A 21,277-nucleotide genomic window follows, 5' to 3' on the forward strand; every position below is an offset into this window, starting at 1 on the left:
ATAAACATTAATATTAACATTTTATACATTACATACTTTGCAGTAATGAATATAAAACCATATGCATAGCGTTTAGTACCTCTAATTACCTTCTATATACATATTTTTCATAAAATAAATAATTATATATTCATAAAAGTTATAAACATGCAAATACATAAATGTAAAATATTCTAAATACTTGCAAATGAATTCTAAGTACGTGCGAATTAATTAAAACCCGTGCAAATAAATTCTAAGTACGTGCAAATTAAAGACCACCCATGCAGCAACAGCCACTGGCGCGGTCAGATACTACTAATGCTTTGTTTAAAAAAAGAAATATTATCATTTGACGAGACGATTTCACAGTTCATAATTGTCCCCCTTTTTTTTATTTATTTATCTGGGTTCATTCAGCTCGTAATGGATTGAAGACCAGCAACGCCATCTCTAGGGTGCTGCAGGAAGAGGATTTCGTTCGAGTACCAAATAGTTCGCACGGACAACGCTAGATAGCGTACGGAATTCAGAGCTTCTTCGCTCGAGGGAATAATGCTCGAACAGGCAAAACGAGCGGTATACAAGTAAAACCGTAATTTTTCTATGGTAGTGGGCCCTCTATGGTAGTGGTAGTGGATAGTAAAGTGAAAAACGCACTGAAATTGTAACTTAAGTGAACATAGTTATCATCTCCATAATGTAGTTTAGTCTGTCTTACCAATACACAGTGATATGTGAAAATGAAATTATTATGGGCTGAAACTACCAGGATTGATATTTTACATACATGCGTCTACGATTATTGTCACATTATAATGATATTATTTTGTATACACTTGAGGGTGGGAGTCTCAAAGGAGTAGGCCTACGGGCCAGCGAAAGTGGTCCCACCGTGACCTATGGATTAGTGTTGTCAGTGCATTCTTGTGTATTACAGCAATATTCTTCAACTACGCCCAATACAAAATTTGTAGTGTGTATTCTGTTGTTGAGAGTGCACAGCTAGGAAGCAGATGTAAAAAAAAAAAAAGTAATAACACAATGAAGGATATGTTATGTGCAACAGTGGCGTATCATGAGTCCAAGATATGCATCGTCCCAATATGATTAATTGATTGATTTTGTTTGGTCATTTCGCTCTTCTGCAACTTTTGGCTAATCGCGAAAATCAGGATGAGTGAAAGAACTTATACCCTACATCGTTCAAGGTTCACGTCTCTATCGATCTTTGTACAAAAATTTACGGACACCCTGTAGTAATCTAGGCTTGTGGTTGTCACGTACCCGCGTCCGGCTCCCTTGGACACCACAGGTATCGTTACCTTTTGTATCGGACTCTTTCTTAAAGGCTAAGGAAACACCTAGTCCGTTGCCAGAGATACGGGTTGGAATTTATCTGTTCTGCCTTCGAACAGATTGTTTAATTTATCGGTTAAAATTTCATGATGATGATGCTGCTTTTTCTGATCACAATTCTATATTTTGATATCACCAGCTTTATGTGATACCGCTATTCCAAGAAACGTAGCTTTTCGTAGATTTCTTTGATGCTCCTGTTTCCTGTGAAAACCCCAAAAATCTTGTTAGCGGTGACAAAAAGGTACTTGGGTTAAGACCCTGGGTCGCCTTATTACTGACTCTGCTGGTGATTATCAAACGAAAGGCCCTGGTTGGGCTTAGGTTAAGACCTCTCCCCCTCCAGGTTTCCGAAGCGATCCTCAGACAGCTAAGTCGTCATCCAACGGGTTAAGACCCAGACTTGGAGGGACTTGGGAGAAAGTACGCACGCTTTAAGACCCTATAAGTCTCAATATTTCTATCTTTCTCGCTTTTATAGCAGAAGTTTGTTGATTTCGTTGCTAACTGACTTTCAACTGTCTGAGGTTACTAAGGAGATAATTTAACTTTCTGCCTTTCTGGCTATTCACAATTTAAAAGTAAGATATCACCATTATTCTTTAATTTTTAGCAATCCTTTTAACTTATAATTTTCCTTAATATTTGCAGCGTTAATTATATCAAAATATAATTTATATGCGTTCATAATGATCTTCACAAAATGTTGAGATGGGAAAGAGGCCGTTATATAGGAGCGTCCTGAACATATAAACGTAATAATGCGGCGTTCACATAGGAGAATCCTCCTAACGAATGATTTGAAAGTAACACTCGTAGAGGGGTACCTGTCATAGTCTGTACGAAGATTTGAAAATATCAGCAACATTTAGAGCATTCGCAATATGGTGGAAAATATGTTTCTCGCCTGCCAGCCTCAAATGCTTAGACCGATTTCTCTCAAATGCAATACCAAACTAGACGTTCAAGGTATGTACCTGGTTCAGTAAGTTCTTCTCGATAGCTCTAAATTTACGGTAGTTATCTTGGTCACAAAATTGTTAGCATGTCTTTATGTCAAAGTATTAACCTCGAAAATGTGGCGTAAATAATCCTGTAACTCTATTGAGAGTGTCGCTACGTTAAGTTACAAGTTTTGAAAAATGTTAAACATTTTGAAAATTTTTAATGTTGTTGGCTGAAATTCACCCTTACACTCCAAAACTGACGCTACATATCCTTTCCAGGCCAACCTGCGTGGTGGAGTGGATAGCACAACGCGCTACGACGTCAGGGGTCCCTGGTTCGATTCCCAGTCTGGGCATGAGTATTCTTTGAGAGTGTTCCTTTATCAATTTCATCATATCATCACACATCCTCACATACGCAATTAGCCAAAGCTTGCAGAGAAGCGAAGTAATATGAACAGAATCAATCAGTCAATCAATCAAACATCATTTAGAGTTTGAAATTTCTGGAAAAGGAATCTGTTTCGAACTTAGGGTTTCAGAACACTGTCATTTTATAATTTGGCCTAGTAAATATCTTTAGCTTTAAATTTGTCGAGAAGTGTGTTTTATGTCTAGTTGCTTACGAGACTGGACAACGAATATTTTCGATGCCGAGACGAGAACCAAAGTCTCGTCCCGTATCGTGGTCAACAATAGTTTTGCTCACGAGATGGGACAAGCAAGTACCTTTGAGACGTGACACAAGACGAGAGGGCATTTTTACGAAACGAGACGTGACAGAGACAAGTCTCGTCCTGTGGGCAACACTATCAGATACGCTTACCGACAGTCGTCATACAGTTTAAAGTGGAATCCATACCATTGTTCCACAACCGCGGATCGAACCCGGGACCCCTTGATTTCTAGACGATAACAATATTTGAATTATTTGTTAACTATAGTGCATGCCTTTCACGTGCAATAGGCAAGTAGAAAAAAAATATCATCTGAACTATTCGAGGAGATCCACTCCTCTTTTCATCTCTCAGAAATGAAGTAATACTCCCTCTTTCCGTTTCCGGCTCCCTTAAGGCCAGCCGCACACCGGATCATACAAAACACGACGCGACAAGTCATTCTTGTTGCAAACCGTCTCAGGGAAGGTTCTACCATAGTCCCATATGGGAGGCCTCACACCGGACGAAATATTTCACTCGAGTTACCTTGCGACGCGTTGCGACAAAACAACGAAGGTTCGTGGAAATTGGTCTCGCGTGGTGCAGCTTGCGACAGAACGATCTGCGCATGCGCCAATCTATTTAATTCAGTTACAGACATCTAATCACAGACTGGAAATGGGTGCTTCTTGAAGCCAGCAACTAAATGCAGTCATTGAATCTAACATTAAATGGTTAATATCGTACCTTCTAACAATGCATCGTTGCCCTCTTCCCAAATTTAAAATAAAGGCCTAGACATACTGCATACATGGACAAAATCTATCAGACAATAGCCAACAAACTGACTCGTTTTGCCGCGTCGTGTCGTGTCACGTTGTCCGGTATGCGTCCGGCCTAAGAACTATGGTTTCACAGGCAGTCTGCAGGTGGACCATATTCCATTTACATAAAAAGCCCTCTGAAACCTTTCTTTGTGCCTCTGATCAGGTACATATTAGTGCAAATTGCCAGAGGTACCCTACAAAAATAACATAAAAACATCAATATGAGTATAATACTTTTAAATTTTTCCGTATTTCAATTTAAGACGCAGGAATATATTTCACAGGAAAGAACTAGTTTTCAGTAGTGTGTTTCACTTTAAAGTGCAGTTTGCTTTACTTATCTTGGAACGTTTATTAAAAAAATCAATATATACCTATTAATATTTTCAACTATTTGTGAATACTTAGTTAGCAATAGGCAGAAACGGTAATTTTATTTTCATATACTTGCAGTGACATCTAACGTTAGAAAATGCAATAACAGAAGTTGCTCCATAATTCTCCATTACAACCTAATTGTAGCCTTACCTTTTAAGGTCGTGCAAGTGCCTTGTCCTGCCTTAGTACCTTGCTGTTTTAACCTTTCGTATCCAACGAGAAAGGTTAGCAAGGCAGAAAGGAGATTCATATTATGCCAAATCATCAAAATGAAATGAAGTTTTCAACCCGACCATCTCAGATTTTCATGAAATTTCGTAGGATGGTACAGGACATGAAGTAACTTACATGTGTAAAATTTTAGCCCTCAGTGATACACGGTGTTCGTACAGCAGGGTTGCCAATCATAAAAATATCAAATTTATGCTTACAAGTTCAACAAAAAAGAAATCATAACTTTTCTTCTAATCATGGTATAACTTTTATCTTGGGCTTATTTTGAAGCTAAGGGATCATAGTTTGCATAAAAAATAGTTTCATATGAAAATATAGAAAATTTCACTTCAAGGTCACGTGATGTGACTTTTGGCCTTGAATACCTAAAAAAAAAACATATATACAATTTCAGTGGGAATAAGGTATGTTGTAGAGTTAAATGTAATCTCTGTTTCGTGTAAGTTTCATTTTGGGATGGCTTTGTTTTCAGCTTTTGTTTGATAGAGCTACCTTGAATCCTAATTGAATTAGAAAGCGCCAATTATTTACTTAGTTTTTATAATTGGTGTCAAAGTTGGTTTCTGACACAAATAACAGCAAATATGTAACAAACTATCTGATTTGCGTCCTAAAGTCACTGGACCAAACTCATAACTCATGCTTTTCTCTATAAGATGGTTATTATTTCGTGCCAGTAGAGTCTGGAGCTTTTATGAACTTACGAAGAAACATTTGCTTCAACTCTGAAAGGTAACAGGATACTGCTGCTCTCTGGTTGTAAAACATTAGGGTGCTCGATATCCTTCGAGAGCCGAGAGTATTTGAAAGTAGAGTTTGCATCTTCGATCAGCTAAGGATATACTCCCCTTTTTAAGTGCACGTCTGTATATACAGGAAATGATGAAACCCATGGTGTAATCAATCACCAACCATCTATGAAAAATCTGCAATGAACTACATCTTAGGAGAAGTGGCCGGTTTTGGGCTGGCCTGGCAACTGATCTTGTTATAGAACCGTATATCAACTTATTATATTAGTTAGATATTGTGCATACATTTCGAAACAACAAAAACAGCAGCTAACAAACTCAAGTGAACGACACACTATATTCTCACCAAGATCGCAATAAATGTATTACGCATAGGCGTAGCTAGAACTTTATATTTGGGTGTGCACAAAGAAAAAATGAGGTCTTGTACCTTTTTAATAGCATATTTTGCAACACAATCACTTGGCTCTTTAACTGCACTGTTGTTTGTAAAGGAATATAAATTCACTAAATGACAGTGTTGAAAATTTCTGAATGTAGCTACTATGTAGTAGAAAAAAATCAATTGCATAGAAATTACACACACACAAAATTTTCATAAATGTTACAAACAAATACATCAAAATACACGTCATCTATAACGAGAAACGTCTGTCAAAAGGTACAATGTTCTTAAACTCATCAATAACTTCATTTACATCAATAGACTAAGCTTTTTCCTGTTCCACAAATAGCAAGAGGAGGGCTTTCAATCTATCCTGCTTCTGAGTTGCTCTTAATTCAGTTTTAACTTGGGAAAGCTTGGAGAAAGCTCTCTCTCACACGGGCAGCTTGTGATAGGTATAGAAGAAAGGCGCTGCAGTACAGAGTAGAATGCAGTAAATATCTTCTTTCTCCAATGACATAAAAAAATCGAAAAACTATAGACACTCGTTTCATCAGCGATAATGCACACGTTTGTACCAAGTAATGACATTTTTAACTTCTTACAAACTGCCGCTTATTTTCTCTCTTATTGAAATATCTGTCTTTAATTCTCTTTGATAAAGCAGCCCATTAGGGTGTGCCTAGGCACACCCGGCACACCCCGTAGCTACGCCTATGGTATCACGTCAAATATAGGGAAACACTTGATGCTGTTTTAAATTACGTATCTCCTCAACCTCTGACTCTAAAGGCATGAAATGATAACCATTTTCTAGAGGAAATCATGAGCTATGAATTTGGTACAGTGACTTTAGGACGTATATCACATAGTTTGTTACATATTTTCTGTTATTTGAGTCAGAAACCAACTTTCACGCCAATTATAAAAACTAAGTAAATAATTGGAGCTTCCTAATTCAATTAGGATTCAAGGATAATTTAGCAAATCTTCTGCTCTAACATTTTGGTTATGTTCACTTTTTGTGTGCAATTCTCCGTTTTCTAGATATTATTTTTTTTAAATTTTCAAGATGAATTATTGCGCCATTTATTCAAGATGGCGGCTATCCTACTGGTCAGAGAGTGGTAAACTCGGATTCTTCACGTTTAATTTCACATTAATAATGGAAAACAAGCGCAAAAACTATTTTTGAAAGACAGAAAATGCTTGATAAATGCATTCCGAATATAATTCTTTGTTTTACATTAACGTGTATATTATTCATGCACGTTATATGTTTCACACATATGCAACATACGTTAATTGTGTAAGCATTCAAAGTTTCTTTAATACATATATACACAACATATATTATTTAAATACATTACACAATCAATTCATCCACTTCATAATAAACCAACAGCAAAAAATATATAAATTGTCTCTCAAATGTGCAGGCTCCATCTCCTCAAAACAATTGTTAAGCATTTAAGACAAAATGAATTAAGATAAGTCTTACTCCTCTCTCTGCTCTGGTAATTAACAATGTAGTACAGCAAACAACCACAAATTGCGAGTGAAGCGAGCAAGAAAATATTTAGATCCAATTTTTATGCAGACTGAAATCAATATTGATTTAATAGGGTGCAAATAATTTAACAGGGTGCCATGGCATTCTCTCTTTTCCAATTTTTCTCATTTAGGTCGTTCGGCGCCGAGGACCGACTCCCGCCGACTCCTAGCTACGGCTCTGAACTTGATAAAAGTAAGAAAACCAGGCATTGCGAGCGAAGCAAGCATGAAAATTTTCCAAAATGTATTTTTATTATACATAAAATTTGAAGTTTGGGACGGTAATTGCGCCCTGTACCCTTGACCGTCAATGTTTACCCCTTAGAACTCATTTCCGTCCAAGTTTGGGTGGGGGGGCAATGGCCCCCTGTGGCCCTACTGATTCCAATAAAAAATAGGCCACACTTTTATTATTGAATTATAATACTTTGGCGACTACATTAATTATGTCGAATTTTATATGATGCAACAAAACACTGACCAGTTGAGCAGTTTCAAGTTTTCAAGTGAGTCCCTTAAAAAAAGATCGTTAGACTCGGGAAGTGTGAGAGAAAGTTGTAGGTCACCATAAGGCAGAAAAATGTATTTGCGATTAGGACATAGTCCTTCGAGCATATTCCTGTTCAGGAAGCAAATGTTCGCAATTAGGACTGTTTGCAATTAGGACTGCTCGCAATTAGGGCTGTTCGCAACTAGGACTGTTCGCAACTAGGACTTTTCGCAACTAGTACTGTTCGCAATTAGGACTGCTCGCAATTAGGACGACACCCTTTCGAGATCGGAGCCAGCTACTTCCTGTCAAGTGACTCCCCAATTGTCCTCACGACGCTGGGTCAAAGACGACATTTTGGAGGCGGGAGTCGAACCCGGGACTGCTGTGACCAGAGGCGAGAGCGCTAACTACTCCGAGCCCTCGTAATGATAATAAATAATTAATTCAATACATAATCCTACTTCATTTGCTTGTAGGTTCAATTCCTAAATATAGATGGCACGCTGAGCGCCTTGAGGTCAATTTGAGCGGAATGGAAGTTTTCGCAAGTAGGTCTTGTACCCAAGTAGTTTGCGTAATTGTTTACATTTTACGTTGAGAGTCTTGAGCTTGATCCTGTAAATAACGTTAAGAAATATTGCATCATGGCTTCTGGCTTTCTCGTTCTCAAAGGTTTTCGCAGGTAAACTAATATAATAAATAGTGGAAGAATTTTTCAAAATCGTAAACAAAATAAATGGTGAATGGATGATTGTTGACTTCGTTCGTTTAGCTTGAGTATTGATTGTCACTTTTGGCCAGCCGCAACGATGTGGATGAGTGATGAAATTGAAGGGACACTTACAGGGAACGCCGATGTTCAGGCTGGGATTCGAACCCGGGATCCCTGTCGTCGTAGCGTGCTGTGTTATCCACTCCTCCTACACACGGACACCAACATACACTCTGGATCTGTGACCGAGTGGTAACTTAACGCGCTACAAAGCCAGGGGTCACAGGTTCGAACACCGGTAATCGTCGCGATTAATCCTTTAAGTAGAAAGCGACCTATGTGTGCATATATTTGTGTTATTGTACGTCGTTTGACGTCACTTTTGACAAATTGCGTCGATTCGTTCGAACTTCGAATTGTGAGTGTCCCTTCATCAATTTCATCATATCACTCATACTCATCTTGGCGATTAGCCTAAAGTGGCAGAAAAGAGAAGTAAAATAAAGGAAATCAATTAATGACACTTTATCCAGTCTCGCCTTTCTGATCTGACCCCTTTCTTTCACTACACTGTATACGAACGGCAATTGCGATGTCGGACAATTGTGATGGCGGACAATTGCGACGAAGCCAAAATCACGGACAATTGCGATGATTTTCACGGTGAAGGTCATTTTACAAATTAATGGTAGGACAATTTGGACGATCAGGACCTAACCTAACCTAACCAAAGACGCCACAGAACTACTGTAGAAGTTGGAACAACAAAATAAATAGGTGGCTTTGCATACCGCATCCAAAACTTCATGATGTTCTGGTCTGAATCAAGAGCTAAGCAGAAGAAACCAACATGAAGTACATGCGGATGGAACTTCATAATCAAGAAGATCAGAAAAAGAAGAAGCGCGACATTAAAATCGAGGAGAGAGTTGGGAAGTGTTTTCGCACATATGAGAAAACGGGTCACTTCAAAAGCTGTCTGTTGGCTCTTGCCCATGATCAAAAGCTTTATTGAACCCAATTCCCAGCCGAAAATATCAATATTTCACATAATTCTCTTTCGCCCTTTCACTTCTAACTGAGTTCATCGCAATTGTCCGTCCGCCCTTTCACTTCTAACTGAGTTCATCGCAATTGTCCATCCGCCCTTTCACTTCTAACTGAGTTCATCGCAATTGTCCATCCGCCCTTTCACTTCTAACTGAGTTCATCGCAATTGTCCATCCGCCCTTTCACTTCTAACTGAGTTCATCGCAATTGTCCATCGGCCCTTTCACTTCTAGCTGTTTTCATCGCAATTGTCCATCCGCCCTTTCACTTCTAACTGTTTTCATCGCAATTGTCCATCCGCCCTTTCACTTCTAACTGAGTGCATCGGAATTGTCCGTTATCGCATTGTCCGGCAACCACTGTATACACAATATTTCGGTCTTCCGCATATTCTACTAAGTTCACCTTGGCATTGATCGGACATTTCCCCACAAGAATTCCTTTATCAGCAGTTCAGTTCCTTTTCCACATGGCGAAATTCCTACTTGCACAGAAACACATTCCACACATTTCTTATCCTTTTCGTTTCAATTCCCCATTCGGAGACACACACAGAAAGAGGGGTACATAAAGAAATACAGAGAGAGAAAGATAGAGAGATGAAGAAAAGATATAGAGATAGAAAGGATGGAGGGGGAGAGATTGCTCTACCAAGTGGAGAAAACCCCTCTGTCGTAGAATTTGTCAACAATGAGAAAGCAATAATAATAAGCAAAAAAAAATAAAAAAAGAATTACGAGTAACAAAACAACACAAAGTGAATAGCAAATGAACAAAAAAATTAAGTAAAAGATGGCACTATGTGATATTAATTACAAGCATTTCTTCTGATGGAAGACCGAAAGGCAAACTCGGAGGAAATATATATCAATACTGGAGGAAAGATCATTGTATTGTGTTGCAAGTCTGTAAAAGAGAGATCTTTTTTGAATTTCTAGTCTAGGTTTTCTTGTATAAAATAATCTTGTGTTGCGTGTTGTGTTCATAGGTACTCTAAAGTGGAATTCCTCAAGGAGTGTGTTGCAGCGGATTTTGCCATTCACAATTTTGTATAAATAACTGAAATCATTCTGCAAACGTCGCTTACCGATTTCCTTTATGTCTATCTCACCGTTATCGCTCCATCTTCGTCTTGGCATTCCTACAGGTCTCTTACCATCAGGTTTCCCAACAAGAATCCTGTAAACTCTTTTATCCTCTCCCATTCGTGCCACATGGCCTGCCCACCTAAGTCTTTTTGATTTAATTATTCTAATAATATCTGGACATGAATACAAATTGTGTAGTTCTAAATTATGTAACCTTTTCCACTCACCTGTCTCCTCCCCTTTTACGTCCAAATATTTTTCTAAGGATTTTATTTGCAAGTAATACCAATTTAAATGTTTGAACTTCATAGCCAGTATATTGGGGTATCTCTTACTATCCTTTTCCAACTTCTGGGGTATCTCTTACTATCCTTTTCCAACTTTTGGGGTATCTCTTACTATCCTTTTCCAACTTCTGGGGTATCTCTTACTATCCTTTTCCAACTTCTGGGGTATCTCTTACTATCCTTTTCCAACTTCTGGGGTATCTCTTACTATTCTTATCCAACTTTTGGGGTATCTCTTGCTATTATTCTTTTCCAACTTTTGGGGTATCTCTTACTATCCTTTTCCAACTTCTGGGGTATCTCTTACTATTCTTATCCAACTTTTGGGGTATCTCTTGCTATTATTCTTTTCCAACTTCTGGGGTATCTCTTACTATCCTTTTCCAACTTCTGGGGTATCTCTTACTATTCTTATCCAACTTTTGGGGTATCTCTTGCTATTATTCTTTTCCAACTTTTGGGGTATCTCTTACTATTCTTTTCAACTTGTGTGTCGCTCACAAAAAAACACCAAACTTTAGGTGAGCCGTATTTGGCGCAGGTACCTAACTAATCAGGTTTTTATGAGCTGACTGGTTCCTTGAGAAAATGGAAACTTGATGATCCGTTACGTAAGGTCAAAGCCGAGTTTTTTTGCTCGTAGAGATTAAGGATTGCTGTAGGTGTGAAAGCAAGGAATGACACATTATGCAATTCTTCCACTTAGTGTGGAGGTTAGACGAGACGAAGGGGAATTAGCACACCCGACTGTCAGGTGTTCGCACGATTGCTTGCGACAGAGTTAATTTTGTTCGGTTCTTCAAAGGCTATCAGCTGAAATTTTAGAGTGACTCGACAAGTTACATCCACATGTAATTATTATCGACTAAGGCCATTTTGAACTGAGTTCTATAAGAAATTTAATGGACGAATTTGGTGAGTGCAAGGACATACACAGGTAAAAAAAAGATGGAAAGTGGAGTTTTGACAGAGTCATAACGATGTTAATTTTTCACTTTTTGGAATTCTTTCTGTTAAAATTCGCATTTTCATCTCACTTTTCTTCCGCATACACCAGAAACCATGTCTTAAGTGTGTTTTTAAAGTGCATAATTTTCAGTAACAAGATTAGCATACTTCTTTTTAGTATGGTATTCGTATCTCGGCTAGGCTTCCCCGATAGCGTGGTGATAACGTTGTTGCCTTGTAACTAAGGGGTCCCAAGTTCGATACCCGATGAAGGCAACTAGTAGTTCATAACCCACTTTAAACTGTAGGTCCAGTCCCGATTAGCCTTACTGTGCATAAAGTAGACTTAAAACAACTCTAATTCCGGCCTGCTCATGGGTGTTCTTTGTGAGGTCCTTTTACCATCATCACTCATCCTCATCTTCGCAATTAACCAAAAATGTCAGAGAAACGAAATAAAGTAAACAAAATATTTTATCAATCTTCTCCAACCTAGATAATTAAAAGGATTATTATTATTATTATTCAGTCGCAGAAGTTCCCTTGACCGTCGTGCATCGGTGCTGTGGCTCCAACTGAACGCCTTATGTGGGGGCCCAGGCCCCACATGCTGTAGTTGCTTGGTATTGTACTGTATGTCTAGAGGAGTTAAGTTTTCATGCTTCATATTTAGAAGATACTTTGGTGTGAAGGCTCGAACTCCTAAAGCCACCCCCCGTGGCGGAGTGGTTAACACAGCGCGCTACGACGACAGGGGTCTCGGGTTCGAATCCCGGCCTGAGGATGGGTCTTCCTTGTGAGTGTACATTCATATTTTATCATAACGTCTCCTCATATTAACGATTAGCCAAAAGTGGCGGAAGAGTGATGTAACATAAACAAATTCAATCAATGGAGTTCCTAAAATTATCTCATTTCGCACGCCCCTATGTGGGTTAATAAGATGACCGACTTGTATTCTGGAGGATGTAAGTTCAAATCACGCTAGCCTGATATCGTGTTAAGTTTCTTCCGAGTTTCCGATAGAAGCCGTGATGGTGACTGGCGCTGCTTGCACTTTCTTATATCTTCCCTTCCAGGGCCTCCAGGATGACGTAGTGGTAACATCACCACATTGTAATCGAAGAGTATCGAGTGTACCCAGTGGAGGCACATAGTGATTCGGACCCGACTTTAGTGGGCCTCCCCCATGGCGCAGTGGTAGCGTTGTTGCCTTGTAATCAATGGGTCCCGGGTTCGATACCCGGTGGAGGCACAAGTGGTTCGGATCCCACTTTAAACTGTATTAGCCATACTGTGCATAAAGTGGACTTAAAACACCAACTCAACAACAACCCCAGTTTAAATTGTCAGTCCAGCCGCAATTTGCCTTTTCGTGCAGAAAACTTAGAAAAAACAACAAACAATGTTCTCTTCCATATTACCTCCTTGTAGCAGTTATCTTCATGTCAAAGTGCTTGTGCCATAGCGCGCTACGACGGCAGGGGTCCAAGGTTCGAATCTTGGCATGGGTTCTTTGTGAGCGTCCCTTCATCAGTTTCATCTTCGCGATTAACCTAAAGTGGCAGAAAAGCGAAGTGACATAAATCAAATCAATCAATTGGTTAAAACGTAATGGTACAAATAAATTACTTTAATAAATCAATGGGCTATCGACGAAACTGGAGAATCGTCTTCAATAAACAAGAGGTCGAAACGACATTTAGAGTGTGTGGCCGATTTAGCCTGTTTTAATATTTTTGATGCGTCAGCACTGACGCATTTTTTGCACCCGTCACACCATACGGGGTCCAGCCCCTTATCATAACAAAAATAAAAGCGTGTCTAAAAACTAAAATTTCCTTACCTTGGGTAAAAGCTGAGGCTAAAAAGAGCGCTCAGCACAAGTAAGGACAAAACACAGGACGACACAGAATTATACTGGCCATGGAGCCAGTCGCCAGAGCCTCATTAGTCTGTAGTCCAGGGTGTACTACGTGGAAGGAGCACCCCTTACACCCCTTAGCCTGTTTCCTCCATGAACGTTGCTTATTAGCACAATCGGCGAATTGGAGAATTTTGCTTGAGCCACGTTCAGCATGCTGAACAGTGAATTTATGAAAGGAAGAAAACTGAATCGATATGTTTATTCTTTCCTGGAAAAGCGCAAGGAAAATATATCTTCATTATCCACAGTGTTTCTTTGAACATCATCTCTGAGGAAATATTAGGGAGCTTTAATTTGATTGATTGATTTGGTGTTTTAAGTCCACTTTATGCACAGGAAGGCTAATCGGAACTGGACCTACAGTTTAAAGTGGGATCCGAACCACTTGTGCTTCCACCCGATATTGAACCCGGGACCCCTCGATTACAAGGAGACGACGCTACCGCTGTGCCATCGGGGAGGCCTAGGGAGCTTTAAAAGACAGAAGCGACAGGCAGAATTGAAAAATAAATTCAACCTTCCGTACTCAATTTACACGACAAGCTTCACGTGTCGCTTGTCGCTTGTCGCTTGTGTATCACTTGAACTGTGCTGTTTTTTCAATGGCATGTACATCGTGTGCTACCATATACCAATGGCATACCATTTTTTTGTATTTGTATATATATATATATACACACACACATATTGATTTATTGAGTTTGTGTTTTAAGTCCACTTTATGCACAGCATAAAACATAATCCAAAGGGAGCCTATTTTACTGTAGTAACAGAAGATCGAACATCATAAATAAATCACCTATCAGGAGAATGTGTGAACTGTACAACAGATGTTCGGAAAGGGAACCAAAATTAGACACATTTAACATGCCTATTGGGACATTCAAAAAAGTTATTCATGGAATGGAAGAATAAATGTCAACAATGTAAACATAAACGCAATATTTGTAAATATATATTTCTTTCGTAGTTTATACTCAATTACATATAAGTACGTACTTTCTAGTGTGTCAATTATTTACAGGTCATTTATTACACACATAATTAATATATTTCTTTAATGTAAATAACTTCTATCCTTGATTTATACTGTGTTTATTTTATTTCCATATTTTATGTAATTTATAATATATTATATCAGTATCTTATATATATATTGTACATGGTGGTAAAGATCTGAAATACTGAGTGTAAAGATAAATAAGAAATATAGAACACTGTAATTGGGCATTCGCCTGTTGTGTTCAGTAATAAATAAATAAATAAATAAATAATGTAAAAATCATTATTTGTAATTTATTTTTGTTAATATTTCTACGACCTTGAGGATTATATACATATATATAGGCTATATATATATATATACTACACATATTATATATATATATATATATATATATATATATATATATATATATATATATATAGGGTGTCATTTTAATGGCGCCCACGGACCACGGAAACGTATAGAGGACATCAAAACAAACATCTTTTCTCAGTAACATTTTTCTCGTTGGTGCATCGTTTCGGCGCTACAGTCGTTCAAAAAAGCTCGTATTGCCGCCTGAATGCTGGCAACCACACACAACATTTGATTGCATTTGTGACGTCATATCCCGTCGTGAAGCGATGCGTTCCAGGGTTGCCAGGAAAACACATATTCTGTGAAAAATGACATAGCTACAATCAGCCACATTATGTACCGTAAAACAAAACGAGAAAACACGTTCTGTAACCTAACAGGAAGTAAACAAACGATATGAAATATGGTAGAAAGAAAATAGATTTCAAGTGGAAGTAGTCATATCGAATTTTGTCTTAGCTTACATATCAAATATTTGCAAATCTAGTTACCAAGTTGGTATCTACAATTTAGTCTATCCACTTCGTCCTTCTGATACTAGTTGTCTGTGACACACTGAACAGATGACAAAATATAAATGAAAGAACACAAAATTCCAAAGGTAAGCAACACATAATGTAATGCATATTCAGGGCATTATGAGGCAAGTGACAAAAATGGTTGAGAATACAGGGATATAAATAGTAGTAAAACAAACTCTCAGACGACTGTGTTTATCTGAGCCTCCCCGATGGCGCAGTGGTAGCGTCGTCGCCTTGTAGTCAAGGGGTCCCGGGTTCGATACCCGGTGGAGGCACAAGTGGTTCGGATCCCACTTTAAACTGTAGGTCCAGTCCCAATTAGCCTTACTGTGCCTAAAGTGGACTTAAAACACAAACTCAGACTGTGTTTATCTACGCACCGGATACACATGTAATAGTTTGCAACTCTGAACAGGGCAGTAGGCTATATTCGCTACTGATTCATCATTAGATTGTTGCTGTGGTTGTACGTGTTTTAGCCGTAATGTAACAAAGTGAACCTCAGATACTTCCGTTATCAGCACAAAAGTACCACAAGGCATCGAGACACAAACCTGTAGATATCAACCTTGCAACGAGATTTGCAAATATAATTGACATGTAGCTGGGCGTAAACAGCCACATGTAAGTTGTAAGTACAATAACATTTATTGTTGTTGATATTTGACATGTAGGCTGAGACAAAATCTGATAATGACACTTCATTTTGAATACGTTTTTTACCATTTCTCATATCGTTGGTTCACTTCCCTCTTCCCCTGAGATGACTGCTGATGTTCTGGCTGGTAGGCTATGATGTTCGGTTTACTGGACGCGTTTCTCGCTTCGTTTTACAGCTAATAATGTGGTTGGTAGTTTGTCATTTTTCACAAAATTTGTGTGTTCCTTGTAACACTGCCGTGCGCTCTTTCGCCGCAGGAAATGACGTCACAGATACGATCAAATGTTGTTTGGGTTGCCAGCATCCAGGCGGCAAAACGGTATTTTTTTTGAACGATTGTAGCGTCGAACTGACGCACCAACGAGAAAAATGTTACTGAGAAAAGTTGTTTGTTTTGATGTCCTCTACACGAATCTGTGGTCCGTGGGCGCCATTAAAATGACACCCTATATATATATATATATATATATATATATATATATATATATATATATATATATATATATATATATATATATATATATATTGATTTATTGAGTTTGTGTTTTAAGTCTACTTTATGCATAGCAAGGCTAATCGAGACTGAGACTGTGACATGTCCTTCCCGGACGTATGAACAGACTGTTGAAGTACACCATCCCGCCTGGTATATATGAATCTTGTAGCTGGAAGTTACGAGATTAATGGAAGTGCATGAGAGAAAGATTGTGCTGCTACTGTGATTTTTTTTTGTGAGTTTCGTTATGATGTAAAACTTTGATTCATTTTAAATTGCATAATCAAGATAAATAGATTCTGAATTCATATGCTAAAACGTAAGATATGTGTTTTTGTTTCTATTTATTGTAAATCTTAATATTTTCCCGTGCCCTGGGAGGTATCACGCGGATACCAATATACAGTCTAATGTTGCTCATTCTCAATTTGTATTGATATAAATATATTCTTATGGCTATTAATATCCTATGATTGAACCTGGCACGACCGTGTCAACTGCACCTACAGTTTAATGTGGGATCCGGACCACTATGTACCTCCACCGGGTATCGAACCCGGGACCCCTTGATTACAAGGCAACGACGCTACCCCTGCGCCGTCGGGGATATATACACACACACGTGTGTGTGTGTGTATGTATCTATGTATGTATGTATATATATTTATTTTCATGATGAAATTTCTGAGAAAAACGGTTGGAAGTTTTTGGTCACCTCAATACAAGGATAACTCTGTCTGCAACAAAAATGCTACAGAAACAGCAAGACAATTAGTTATCTTTTTACCTCGAACAGGAAGTTCCACGGTACGGAACTTCCATCTGTTCATATAACGTGTCACTACTACATTCTACAATCCACGAACAATATTATCAACTTTACGTCTCTATGTGCGAAACTGTTGGTTACAAACGTTCTTCGTGTGACGTATTCAACTGGTATCTATCAATGCTACAATTACCTCTCACTTCCAGTACAAATGACTGGACATTCTGATTTTTGTTTCGCGGTCCTTATAAACCTATATGACGTAATTTCATTCGAAATGAACGAAACAAGATTCTCCGTGTTTCTTTACTGCTACGGTAAGCTAAGTACACCCACGCCCAGGCAGGGATTGGAACCCGGGAGATCTTGCGTCGTAGCGCCCTGTGCTAACCACTCCACCACGGAGATCGGCGGTTGTTTATTCTAGATGATGAAAATGATGTTACGAATTAGTTTTATGCTTCAATTATACAAAGGCTGTTGCAGAGAAGGTGAGACTAATTCCTGTATAGGAAAACGGCGACCTCCATTGGCTAGAAAATGTACTAGGGTGAAAATTTGGTTCATTGGCTGCCGATTGGGACCAAAATGAGCACAATAGGTAAAAAAGTCGTGACTGCGTAGCTGTTAAAAGACAAGCATTATAACATTACCAAGAGTATTTTGATTTTGAAATGCGTTTGCCTGCTTTCGTTCAAGATACAAGCAGGATTTTTCAGTTTTTTACAAAACCTGATTAAATGAGTGAAGCAAAGATGAAAATTACCTTTCACATATTTTTATTACTCAGATTCTATTTTTACTTAAACAATCGCAAGGAGGCCCTTGTTAAGTCTCCTTCACCTGCTTTACACCGGAAAATCCAGATACAGGGATATACAGAGAATGCCCTGATTGTCTCGGTGAAGTTTCAATGTATAAACCTTGCATAAAATGAACACAAAATAAAAAAAATGTAACACATTGGAAATATTACTCACGGTTTTAGCTAGCTTTTTTGTAGTTCAGCGCTGTACTTGTTACCTTATACTGTTCGACGCTAATAATCCATAAACCATATTCACGAGAGCTCTCGACACTTAAACCAGGCTCACTTATCACTAACAAAACCACTGTTGACGTAACTTCCTAATTTCTTAAATGCACTTCCTGATGTTTCCGCTTCAGTCTGTAGAAGGCGATCCGATCCGGTTACGCTGCAACTCTTCCTTCTTCCAGGCTGCAAGTTCACCGTTCAAGTTCCTTTTTGGGATCGAACTCACTATTCAATTCAGCATTTTAACGTAACGGAATATCAAAATGTCAACTGCAACTTTTACAAATTTTACCAGCAACGAGCGCGCGAACACGAACCGCAAAGACGCGACGTCATCACATCTAACCGCCGACTGCACTCTTTGTGCGCCAAAAATCCAGAACAGTATACGACGTATTACTTAAGAGGGGAGTAAAGTGTTCTTTCTCCTCGTTCGTTCCGGAGGAAAAGTCTTACAATAATCGGTTATAGCATGTACATGGACCCCTCCAAGAAGCATTAAAATTTAACAAAAAAATTACAAACAACAAAATTTTTATTCAGAATCAGCCATATCGAGTAGACGTACATCTTTTTCAAAATAGGCACCATTGACAGCTAAGCAAGCGTCCATACGCTGCTGCCACTTTGTGAATGTCTTTGAAAATTCGTCGTCAGGTAGCGAACTGAAGAAAACTTGCGCTGTGGTGATCACTTCTCTGTTCGTCATGAAATGACGACCACGTAAAGCGACCTTTAAAAGTGGAAATAGCCAAAAGTCGCAGGGTGCAAGGTCCGGGCTGTATGCTGGATGCGGGAAAATTTCTATTTTTCTCTTCGTAGCGTAATCCTGAAAAGCCCGCGCGGTATGCGTTATCGTGGTGCAATATGAAGGAGTTCTTCAAAGCGCCTGATTCGCGCCCATCTTCGAACAACTTGTGCCATCGGTACACTTGACTCTACTCAGTCTGTCTTGATCGGCATATGCCTGTTGAAACATTGCATATGTTTCCGCAGCACTTTTCCCTAAACGCCAACAAAATTTTATGGCATGTCGCTGTTCATCTTGAATAGTCATCGCGAAAAGCAATGTTATACACAAAAACCTGGAGAGGTAAACGAAACACGTTCCACGTAAACTAATACAGCTGCTCACTAACGTGGTTTCGCCCATAGGCAATATTGCCAAGCAAGGGAAAAATCTGTCTCACCTTCTCTGCCACAGCCTTTGTATATTAACGACAATATTTTTGTTATTGTTATTACTCGTAGCCAATTGTCATGAAACTCACAAAAAACTGTAAGGGAGTATTTTTTTAAAATTAAATTTCCTACATGGAAACTCTGTTGGAGTAGGATCAAGACCCCCTGGATTTCCCCTTTAAATACGCACTTTCTTGTCGCTTATTATTTGGAAATGTTTCAGATAAAACAAGCGTAATCTATTTTCCATTTCCAGTGGTTGCGAAATCTACTCTTTACGATAGGTTCGCGTGGAAGCATTAAACGTAGCCAGTGAAAAGCAACAATTTCTCTTATCTTTAATTATGCATAAAACCGAGTGCCGAAATGCCAAGCTGTATTCCGCTCCGTGGTCAGGTATCGAAACCCTGCTGTCTGTTATCTGGCATTTTTGCAGAGGACCCCGTTACTTCTTATTTTGACTTTTGAAGTACCCCAATGGCGAAGGGTGAACATGAAAACATTGACATATGATTTGGTTTGAGTTGGTGTTTTAAGTCCACTTTATGCACAGTAAGGCTAATCGGGACTGGACCTACGGTTTAAAGTGGGATCCGAACCACTGTGCCATGTGCCTCCACCGGGTATCGAACCCGGGACCCCTTGACTACAAGGCGACGACGCTACCACTGCGCCATCGGGGAGGCTCTATTGACATATGATATTAATGGTTATAAAATACCCTCCTCATCCATGGTCGCGCAAATGGGTCTATGCTATTTAAAGCATGCATAGCGGGCGCATTATTGTCCTGCATTGGCAAGGTTAATGCCATTGTTGTAGTAATAAGTCGCGTTTGTAGCATGAAGAGAGGAATGTAGCTTACGCTAAACATGGGTAGATACAAAAGAGAATTATGTTTGGAATGCTTAATGCAAATAATCTCTAATACCTGACTGGCTATATGAATCATGTAATCCGAGATTTCGAGAAAATGCTGGGATAACATTACCTACACTAATGTTCCTGGCTTATATTAAAATTTTCCTAATTGTTGCATAATAATAATAATAGTAACTAGGGCTGATACCACATTGAACCGATACCGATGCCGATACTGTAACCGATACCCAGCGATACCGATATTTCAAAATGTCAATAAATAATAGTTGTTCAAAAACATTGATCAATAATAGTGTATAAAATATTATTATCCAATTATATCTAGGGTTGTTCAAGGTCCAGGATACGTTAAATTGTAATGGGTTCTATTCGGTTCCGGTGCAGAACCGGAATCTTTTTTCTCTCGCACAATTTAAATTCGGTCCAAGTTACGTATTGTTTCATTGAAAGAAGGTTCCTGGACCGAATTTATACTGATCCGGAAAAAAAGTTCCTGGACCTTATTTAAATTGATAGGAAAAAAGGTTCCTGGACCGAATTGAAATACTTTACAGATAAAAAATTTCTTTACGGTCCAGAACCGATTTACGCTTGCTGATTTCTCTCCTGGACCGGAATTGAATTTATTTGAAATTCCTGGACCTCTAACAACCCTGATTATATGCATAAATTTGCTTTGGAATATGCAAAAATCACATGAGAATATGAAAATAGATGTTATGTAATCACAAAATCTTGGTTTTCATGCGAAATTGCTGCAAAATTGAAAAGAAAGTTTGAATTTTGAA

General features: G+C 38.7%; 1 protein-coding gene and 1 non-coding gene across 2 annotated transcripts in view; one reads left to right on the forward strand and one right to left on the reverse strand.

Annotated features, from left to right (window-relative positions):
• The window catches only part of LOC145999711 (putative peptidoglycan muropeptide transporter SLC46), a 292,794-nt gene that overhangs the window by 265,889 nt on the left and 5,628 nt on the right, over window positions 1-21,277 (reverse strand). The gene's annotated exons all lie outside the window — the stretch shown is intronic.
• On the forward strand, window positions 12,833-12,907 carry TRNAT-UGU (transfer RNA threonine (anticodon UGU)). The gene has a single exon. It is a non-coding gene; the product is annotated as a tRNA-Thr (tRNA).

The sequence above is a fragment of the Lepisma saccharinum genome, chromosome 15 (assembly GCF_977018435.1).
Source record: "Lepisma saccharinum chromosome 15, izLepSacc3.1, whole genome shotgun sequence".
NCBI classification, from domain to species: domain Eukaryota; kingdom Metazoa; phylum Arthropoda; class Insecta; order Zygentoma; family Lepismatidae; genus Lepisma; species Lepisma saccharinum.